This window comes from Melanaphis sacchari, unplaced genomic scaffold (assembly GCF_002803265.2).
Source record: "Melanaphis sacchari strain LSU unplaced genomic scaffold, SCAv2.0 Contig22_pilon_pilon, whole genome shotgun sequence".
NCBI lineage: Eukaryota > Metazoa > Arthropoda > Insecta > Hemiptera > Aphididae > Melanaphis > Melanaphis sacchari.
Genome location: NW_020271107.1, coordinates 1,070,733 through 1,082,101, shown reverse-complemented (window position 1 = coordinate 1,082,101; position 11,369 = coordinate 1,070,733). Strand labels below are relative to the sequence as shown.

The 11,369-nt window shown below is 28.1% G+C and overlaps 1 protein-coding gene across 1 annotated transcript in view; it reads left to right on the top strand.

Moving 5' to 3' along the window:
• The window catches only part of LOC112594400 (matrix metalloproteinase-2-like), a 46,519-nt gene that overhangs the window by 9,988 nt on the left and 25,162 nt on the right, over positions 1-11,369 (top strand). The window lies entirely within an intron of this gene.

Here is an 11,369-nt window from a genome sequence, read left to right as displayed (position 1 = left end):
TGTGTGTGTGTGTGTGTGTGTGTGTGTGTGTGTGTGTGTGTGTGTGTAATATTTATATGATATGTTCAATCTGTATAACTGATACATTTTAAAAACAATTGAAATATTTTAAAACTTATATGGATAGCATACCTATTATTGGCATTCATTTCTGTTAGTTATAAAAAAATACTGTGATCATATCCTATATAAGCACTGTAATAATGATTTCTTTAAAACCCGCACTTCTACTTTATGACTAAAACGTATAATGTATATATAAGAGAAATAAGTAGGTATATGCAATTATATATGATGTAAATAATACTTATTAAATATACGTGTATTTTGTATGTGTATTGTGTATACATACACTATACAGTAACGAAAAATATCAGACAAAATAATAATTATTCTAAAAATAAGCAATCGACAAAAAATGATTTGATGTGTTAGCTATAGTGATAAACTATAGTAAATATTTGATTGTTAGCTTAAAATATTGTTAACAGATAAATTGAACTTATATTTGTCAACGGTAACAGCAACAGTCAACTGTATGATAAAGTAATTTTATTATAATATTATTATGGTCATCGATCGTAACGTAATAAGAATAAAAAATAAATAAAATAAAAACAAAGAAATAATAAACAACAAACGGAAACACACCCGTTGACGTACGACGGTTCACAAGTGTAATGGATAAACGTGTGCCGTGTATCGAGTTGCGACAAGGAAAAATGGATAATATCTTATTATAAAATAAAAACGTGGCGATAGACGATAGTCCCGACAGTCGAGAGGGAACGCGTTCTTGGACGATGGATGGGCTGCGTGTGTGCGCAATTGGACGCCAAAGGATAAACCAATTCCGTCATTCCTCGCAGCTGCAATATTCATCATCAGCCAATGTGCGTCTCTCATTATACATTTGTTCAACGGACGGGAAAAGACCACGGCTCTGCTGTGTTGGCCTGCAATGCGTTTTCGCAGTATCCGCACAGACCACTTATTGCAGAGCGATTGAAGGAAAGTAGCTCATAATAAATAAAAACCCCAGTGCTTAAACTTCGTACAGCATGACCGCCTTCATTGGATACTAATAAATTCAAACTGATCATCGGGCCATTCATTCGCGCAAGTGCGCGTTGTGAACAGCGATGGTACGTCCAGAAAATTGATCGAACTCTCAGAAATATTACTGGGTTCATCGGAAATGAATACTCGAACATTTCGGACTGCAGTTCGAGAAAAATCGAGTTTGATATCATACAAATATTAAACAAAAAAAAAAAAAATAAAAAAGGAATAGCCGTACCCTGGAATAAATTTCGCGTATTTTTCGTTTGGCCCTCATCAGTTAAAACAGAATGTATTGTTGCTAAAAATTAAAATGGATTATCGAATTGAGTTAAAAGTCTGAATGTTCAAAATGTTCGATTTCGAGTTCGAACGTGTAAAAATTTATGAAATTCAATCCATTCCTAATTGCGGGGACTATAGCAGTAGATTATTCGGAAGCGAGCCCGTGCGACGAACACACTTCTGCAATCCATTCATTGTAGACATCGAATGACGACATTTGTTGTGAACACAGATAATGATAAAACAAATCCAGCTACGCTATGAACCGAAATATTATATTTTAACGCCTCGCACACTTGCGCATCATAGTTACATATTTCGCCAAAAATTTGCATATATTTTTTGTGCTAACGGATATACGCGCGTGTCTTATCACCATCGGACCATGCGGGCTTAAACTTAAGAACCTTACCAAATTTCACTGATAAATTATGTTTTGACGGAAACTCTCAACTCATCCAAATGAGTAACGATTTTTCTCTGTGATTAATTCTAACTTGAACAAACGAGCTTTGTTTGTATTTATTTATAGATATAGATATGAGTAGTACCTACTTGAATTAGAAATAAAGAGACATAATAATATACTAAACATATGTATTCCTAAGTACTCAACCACTTGAATAAACGTCATTTAAGAATATTATAAGAATAAAGAATAATTTATTCTTCAAAAATTTAACTTTCCACTAAAATATAGCACTATAACACCATATTAATGATCATAACTATAAGGTATCAAAATAACAAAATTAATACTCTACAGTATAATCATTAATCTGTTCAGGAAACATATTGAAAATATAATATATCTACATTCTTCAGCATAGCATGCACCTACCTATATATTTATTTATTTATTTTGTTCTTAAGTTTATTAATGGGAATTAATTTCTTCTCGTGTTCTAACTCCTTAACTCGTTGTTGCATAGGGTTACTGAGTAAAAAAATTAGAGACTCACTGGTTAAAAAACGCCAAAGGCACTCATAATACGGAGAGTGTTGGAAGGACAAATCTAATTTTCATTGTTATTACTTATTAGTTATTAGTGTTATTACATATTATCGTCATCACAAATTACGATAGTCTATTATTCTATTATTGTGGAGTCAAACCAAGGAAGAAATAATAGCATTGTACTCGAGGTCACTCTACAGACGCTTTATGTATCACCATTTCTTATAGTCGTACACGCACACATCATAAAAATAGGACCAATATAACTAACTAAATAAAATTAATTTTTATAAAAGTTTTATGGTTGATGTTATTTTTTCATTGAAGTCCGGGCACAGATGTACAGTTTGAGAAAATCTATTGTGAGTCATGTATGAATGGTTTCGTAAAAAGAATTAGAGGTGTCACCGTCTGTATCCAATAATGTGTATAAATGTATAATACTGTAATGTATTAGCAGTATATATTATATTATGATCGTTGTAGGACTATGGGACGCCAGCAAGTATTGGTAATGTTTCTATAGTGTGCACGTATATACAAATATACATGTATACATATATATATATATTACATATCCATCGTTCAAAACAATCGATCAGACTTTGGCTGATATTTATACTCGTATCTATTATTTTTTTTTTTTTGATAATGTACATCACGCGAGTTAAGATCGATGATGTCTGGGGAAAATGTTAATTAATTATAATAATCCTGCACCCAGGACACCGCCTCTGTTCAATAACACATGGCGTTCTGCGGTCCCGAAAAAAAACACAATATATTTACTATACACAAGTATTCCTGAAACGTAAACCTATATAGATAGGGTAGGTAGTATATTAATATAACATTTTATAAATAGAGGTGCGCCGCGTGACCGTACGTTGCGGTAGGTTATACGGTAAAACGTATACACCGTATAGAAACGATTGTTAACTCGGTGGCGATACGTTTTAAGGAATACCTAGCTCTATAATGGTATTGTAAAGGGTGTGTCACTGCTGCACTGTTTCGGTACTTCAGACGCAACGATATAATGTTATAAAGTATATTAAAACAAATTTCACAAAACTCATGTGATTACGTTCAAAATTTGATTTTATTTAAAATATTGAATCAAGAAAAATAAATTATCTAGAAAAAATGCTATGAATTTGGCGAATTTAAATTTGCCCGCACGAGTTACAACGTCGTTACCTATTTATCAAAATACTTTAAACCAAGTTTCTATTTATATTTTGATTTATTGTGTCTGGTCTACATGTAAAAAAAAAAAAAAAATACAATATAGCGGATCTCTCGTTTGTTATACACATAATTGACACTATGGACTTTTGTTATAGCATTAAATAATCATTATACAGCCACACATTAAATACGATTCTACAAACTGTAAAAAATTAGTAAACTTTATAAAATATTTTTTCATTTATTCTAGTTACTTTTAATTTAAATATACAATATAACTATGTAGTATAACAGTATAAAATACACCTATTAAGTAAAATATTAAGACTTCTGTTTAGGTATATTATTAACACTTAGTCTCATTGTAGAATTTATCTATTTAAATAATACACATTAGACGAAGTGTACTTATTATAATATAAATGTCAAGAATTTTAAATTTAAAGATATATATGGCTCGATATAATCCGTTATCGGTATATGTATTATTTAATTAACAATAATTAAAAATATTCTCATATATTTAAAGAATATATTACTAAACAACTGTACAATTTTGTTATAAAATTTAATGAATATAATATTGACTATAGATCTATAGCTATAAAATATGTTACTTAGTACTTTGTAGTAATATAATATATATACTAAATAATTATTCATCCCTCATGAAAATCAATTGTTCTATACTGTATAAATTATAAAACTTTATATAAATTAAAAATTTGTTTTTACATTTTTTTAAATATGTTGTTGGTGGCTAGTGATAAAAATTTGTATTAAAATTAATTAAATTTATTATCTACTGGCAATTAAAAAAATTAATGTACATATATATTATGTTTTAATTATTTAATAATGTGTTTCCTTGCTATTCAAGAAATACTTAAATGATTTAAATTTAATTAAGACAATTATTTTATTAATTAATAATTTATGATTGTTTTAGTGTAAATACCAAATTCAAGGACCTATTAAATATTAACCAACTCTAATATTAAAAACATCCGTCTTTTTGTATACAATATTTAATCATACTAATATAATAACACAATGTAAAAAAAGAATGGAGCATATATTATATAAGTACGGAGTTTATGTGAAACCATTAAAATAATTTAGTCGATTAAACGGTTCCAGACTGTAAATGTAAAAAATATTTTATGCCATTAAATCAATTTTAACTTTTAAATGTTATACATGACTATATCTATATTCAAATATATATTTTTTCGTCGTTTTAAATTATTTTTAATCGTATTTGTATATTATATTTTTTTCAAAACATTTTAACGATTTTTTGTATTTAGGTACCACTTATGTGTTTTTACAATAAAGTATGGGGAGTACTTAACTCATTTTAATTCAATAAAATATTTTGATATATCATAGATTCGAATATTATTTTCATGAACACATTTTAAATAAAGAGCAGCTGAAGAAATATTCTTTGTTTTCATTTCGGCGGACTGTTGTTATCAATTACTGCATTGTATCAACATGTGTGTCATTGTTACAAGAGAACGGGCGATACTGAGTTTTTAAAATCTCATGATTGAAGTAGGGATGGAAAATAAGAGGTTTTCATACATGCAATTCCCTGCCGACAATTTTTGATTTAGTTGACTGTCTTTTGTTGGGTATCGATAAATATGGTTATCGATATTTGTATATTAGGTATGTAGTATACTAGTATGTACATTATTATATAGGTAAACAGTTTTCCCTCTTTGGTTCGTGTAATCGTTGTTCGATGGAGGAGTTTTTTTTACTACCCGCATTCTTTTTAACCGAAGGAGAAAATAACAAGACAATTACTGGAGTCAGTGTATAATATTTCTACACAGACCTTGCTTTGCTATATATGGTGGAGTAATAGGTACAAGAAAGACAGGGCACTTGAAACAATGTAAGCACCAACTGTCGACATTTCCATCACGGCTAGTCGTACAGGTAAGGTAGTATATTATGCTTAATGCTTATACAGACTACTTTAAACGTTATCTATATAATATATTTATATACATACCTATATATTTTTAAAAATCAAGGATAATAAATATTGGAAAATCTCAACAAGTGCACTAATACGGAAGTGATAGTTTATACTTATTTTTAATTTGAATTAAAGATACTTAATATTTCGTTATCAAGACTATATTATATATGTATATTATGTATATATGATATAGTTTACAATATTCGCTCAATTTCTGTGTCATGTTATGATTGTTTTACTCTTGAATTAAAAATGAAAAACATTCAAAAAATGTTATAAGTCTATCGTTTCCGGTATCTATAGACATCGTCGTGTCCAATAAATTAATTTAATATTCAAATAGATACACATAATATTTATAGTCAGAAGACATACGTTATTTTTGTAAAATATATGATTTTAAAATAGTTGCTTTTTATCACACATTGCTCTTGAATAGACTGGCATAATATTAAACAGTCGACATAACTATAATATTAAGTATATAGTAAAATATTTTTCAACTATAAAAACTACATTATGACATTTCAACTTTTCCATTTACTCGTCGATTCATCGAAAAATATTTCATGAAATACATTACTATATACTCTTCATAATCATTTACTTTAAGAAAGAATAAAATCAATTTTAATAATAAAGAAATTATCACTTTTATCGTTAATATTGTATTCATTTTTATGAATATTTCAGTGTGACACTAGCTATATGCCTATATAACGTCTTAGTTGTATGACCTTTAGTATACAACTCATAGAACCACATAATAATAAGAAACGCCTTCTGTCATTTTTACCTTTAAACTTTTCAACTTAACCTTATTTAGTACTGAATATTTTGTAATGGACATTATATAATTATAATATTAATTAAGTATTTACAATTTTTAATCTTGAAATAACCTTTATAAATTAATTTTTTGAATATTATGCTTAATATAGATAATGAGTCAAAAATTTATTTCAGTACACAAATGTAATACCTAATAACATTTACAGAGTTAAATCAACACTTTGATTTTGATTTTGATTTTGGTGCCATGTCGTCTATTTTTCCTGTTATTCGTCATTACTTTTGTTACATAAAACTAGAACGACATTATCTTAGAAGGACAATTAATTGAAAAAATATTTCATCAATATTCCAGTTATTCCACACTTATAATACTCTTATGAACAATAATACTAATTATTTATTAATGGTTATACTCATCTACAATATACTATAATGTTAACCTATACCTATTACATACATATAATTCTCACGAAGAATTTTCATTTCTCAAACCTCAGAACGTCTATTCTGCTATAGGTACACATTATTTATTTATTTATTCTGGCAACCCATTGCAAATTTGAAAAACGAATTTTTTCCCTAAACGACCACGATCGGGATAAAAAATAATTTTGACACGACGCTTGTGAATATTGAATACGTATTTATAATACATAGTAAATCAACACTGCAGCACTGCAATATTAATCGCAAAACAAGCCTTCGCTTCCGCGACTGGATTTTATACAATATTTTATCGTTTCATGTACACAATGTATACTATCTTCCGCTATGTGTAAATACATTGAATGTTACACGGCATCGGAAAAAATCGTTCTGTTTATCTTTATTTTATATTTCAAATGGTCTCCGGAAGTATTTATTGTATACGAGCGGTATGCAGTGGCTCTTGATTATTGGGTCATTCAGATATCAAATCGAAGACCAAATGCCCATCATGGGCACATATATAGTCATTTATGTATTTATGTGTATATATGCGTTAAGAAAAGAATATGCAGTCGCAGTGTCATATTATGTAGTATTAGTCACTTATTGGTTCTTGTACGAAGAGAAATCGCCATTTAAATAAAAAAAACCCATCTGAATCACTCAACCATAATCGTTGTCCGAAGACATCTATATTCTAATCAAATTTTGATAGAAAATTAAAACTCAAAACTGCATGTCGATACTGGCGCCGCAACAAAAGTAAAACGAGACTAAATTCATTTTCAGCCAGTAAAATATTCTGTTTTCTCCCGATCTATAATTTAGTAGTTTATTGTATAAATGTATGTCCACACAGTAACGTAAAAATGAAATCAAAATAATTATGTATATGATTTTAAAAACAATTATTAAGATGGTCCCGTAATTCCGCCGTCTGTTAGTTGGAATAACGAGTTTTGTTTTGTTTACTATTTCACTACGCCTGACTCGCGGCATTAGAATATTTCAAACCCATTATTAAAGTATCATTAAAATACGGCGCGTTACCGATCGCTGTTCGTCTGCGGCACAATTTTATTAGTATATTACTATATTAGTTTTCTATTTTTATACTTATCATAAAGAGTGTACAAGCATAGTATAATTTAAATCCGTTGCGTGTATGTCATAATGTTATATTGATCAGGAAAACAATACGTTTTCCTTATTTTTGCTCGTTGTTCATATTATTATTTTATATCATGTATCGCACACGATTCCGACATTTGAATGTAAAGTTTTTTCGATTGAAAAATGTCGACACGATCACGCGGAAATCTTTTATACGTCCGTTGTTCGTGTTCACGCAGTGTTTTTAAACGCGGAAATGAACGATGCAAATCGTATTTGCGTGGATTTCTTGACAGATTTTCTTCGACGTCGTGCACGACGCACGTGTCATTATATTTCGTTGTAACACGGAATCGCGCTGTTCAAGTGGTTATACCTTTAAATACTAGTAAGGTATTATATCGGTATGCGTTTCGCCCTATAAGGCTACAATATGGTGTGGTGCACTATTTATTTTCCCATTAAAGTTTTGATAACAAATTAGAGTCGTATATTTGAAAAGACGTGAATCTATGTCTATGTAATGGACAGTGCGTGCGTGTATACACACACTATATCTAAGTCGTTAAAACAGTTTATAGTTTAAGCACCTAATAAATCAATCAAAAACCATAAATCATTATCATTAAAATAAATAATCTTAAACGCAAGAGCTATCAAACGGAAATAAAAACTATAACGGTTAACCAATGTGTAAAACTTTTGGAGACTAAATTACCACATTGATTCTTTTTTTCTAATTTGATAATAAAAATTATCCAACCGAAAAAATAATAATACGTTTGATCGTTGTAATTATTGTATCCGTTTTATATGTATAAAAAAAATACATACAGGCAACCATTTTATATTTAAAAGATTTATACAGTAATCATTATTATAACTATGATTTTGTAATTAAATTTATGGTATTTATCTATACTACACATCATTTATGATACGTTTTATGCAAAGATTCACTGTTATAATAATAACATTATATTTTATTTATTATAAAAATCAATGATCAGAATTGGCCATTTTTTTTTTCGAAACTATGTTTGATTCAAACAATGATTTTTTTTCGCCGAAATGTTTTTGATCGTGTTTAACTTGTCAAAAAAATAAATTTTTACAAATTATCTTATGATATCTTAAATTTTACAAATTATATTGACTAGTTATACTATTAAAACCGTATGGCATATTACCCTAAGTATGACGTAAAATATAATGATATACGTATAACGCATACGAGCTCAGTAGTAAAACCTCGTTAGCACATCCCGCATGAAACTTGATACCGAATTATAATATATTATACGCACGTATTGTAATTTGTAACATTTGTAACCGGTCCCTTAGTAACTTTTAATGCACACGTATTATATTATGTGCCTACATCAACTTTATTATTATGTCTAACATGCAATCTCGTAAAACACGTTAATTTTTCCATCGTACCCCAAAATGCGCGTCGTTTCACATTTTCTTAGTATACCTCTTTCCGACTCCTAGAATCGTTTCGGAAACCCAAGTTAAAAACGGTTCTATATTACATCCAATAACCAAAATGTATTGCACCAACTTGACGATCCGTGTAAACCAAATATACTAAATAAATAACATTTTGGCTTACAAAAAGTATTATTCAAAATCTAATCTTAACACTATTAACTACAATGCAATAACCAACACTTCATGATATTATTAGAGTTCTAACGTAATATTCTGTGTTTTGAATTTTATCATTATTGAAAAGATCAATCACCTTAGTCCAAAGATATTTTTAGTAAGTTTTGGAATTCTTTAGAAAAAAAAATACAATATACTTTTATGAAAAAGGTTATTATTATTAGTAATATATTTTTTATGTTTTGTTACCAAATGTCAAGATAATTGTTGGTCCGATTTCGGTTGAATGTATTGAGTTATGTTTTGAGATTTTTTAGTATGATTTTTCTGTATACAAATATAAAATGTTTAATAATATAAAAACATATTATTTTGTATTGGAGCAAACACGGTTTATAAGTATTGTGTGTACATAATAGACGGCGCCAAATGTTTTTTTTTCATCATTATTCAAACTTAATCTGAATATGAGTAAATTTAGGTCAAAATATAATTCACGCGACATTTATCCTTAATTATAATCTCTATTAGAATATTGATAATAATAATTAACAGTTGTGTAACATTATCTGACGTATTTGAATACTGGAAAATGTACATATATTATATTATATACGATGTACGACCGATTTGGTGGAATCTCTGGTACTATAGAAATATTCATATTTGTATCATTCATCATATTCTATGTGTAAATTACATCATTATAATTATTGCTTTTCAGTATTTTTACTACATATAAATCATAAAATATACGTTTATTTGCTGTTAATAGTATGCAAATATTAACATTTAAAGATTATAAAATATTTTTCATTCATGTATTTACCAGTAAAAATAATATAAAAAATGATTGCAGTTAAACATCCGGAAATTATTGTGATAATCACTCGTGTTCAGTTACGTACATTGACCCACCTCAATTAAACGGACATAAATACAATCGACCAGACTATTATATATTGTATTATAATTGTTGTAACGTGAAATTTTAATTTGTACGTATTACGTATACATACAAATCTGTTTTAATTAAATATGTAAGATGAAAAGAATCATTATGAGAAAATTAATATGTTTTAAAATGAACAACAACATGCCCAAAGTGATCTCGTGAAATTGTACTGAGGAGAAATCAATGTAAGACGTGATAAATTATGGTAAATATTGATAATGTATCATTATTTTAAAATGTGTTAATTAGGTTCAAAAAGAAAACGTTAAATTAAGAGTCATCGCTCATCACTCGTTAGATATAGTATATGTTGCAATTACATTGCAATTATTATTGTTATTTTAATAGTAATAACTAATAAATAATAATAATATTAATTATTATATTAAAATTTATAATATTTTGATAGAAAATCATCTACAATGAAGTACACGAGGTTTTAAAGTTTATAGCGTTATTGATGTATGTATGTCTAAGAAGCGACAAGGTTTTTGTGAGCTTATATTATATAAGTATATACCTAAGTTATAATAATATTCTACTGTTGTAATTGATCATCATTGTTTAAAATTACTTAACGCTATAGCTAACGTTAATAATTATAACAACAGACTAGTATGTTAATATCTTATCAATAGGACGTGTTAACGTGTTCAAACCGGATGTAATGAACAAGTACATAATAAAGTTATAGACTTCGCACGGGTCAAGGAATAACTGTTGCACCTTTGCTTGATATAAATTGTATTTGTAATTTCATAATTACAAAATTTATTCTACGAAAAAATCATTTTTCAGACATAATTTTTAACTGGCAAAATATTAATTATTAAACTACCTGAAAGATAAATTTTATATAATCTATAAATTATAAATTATAATATAATCTATCATACATTTTAAAATGTTTCCGTAGATCGAAACTACGTATATATACTCCTTTATTCACATTTATGAAATATAACCGT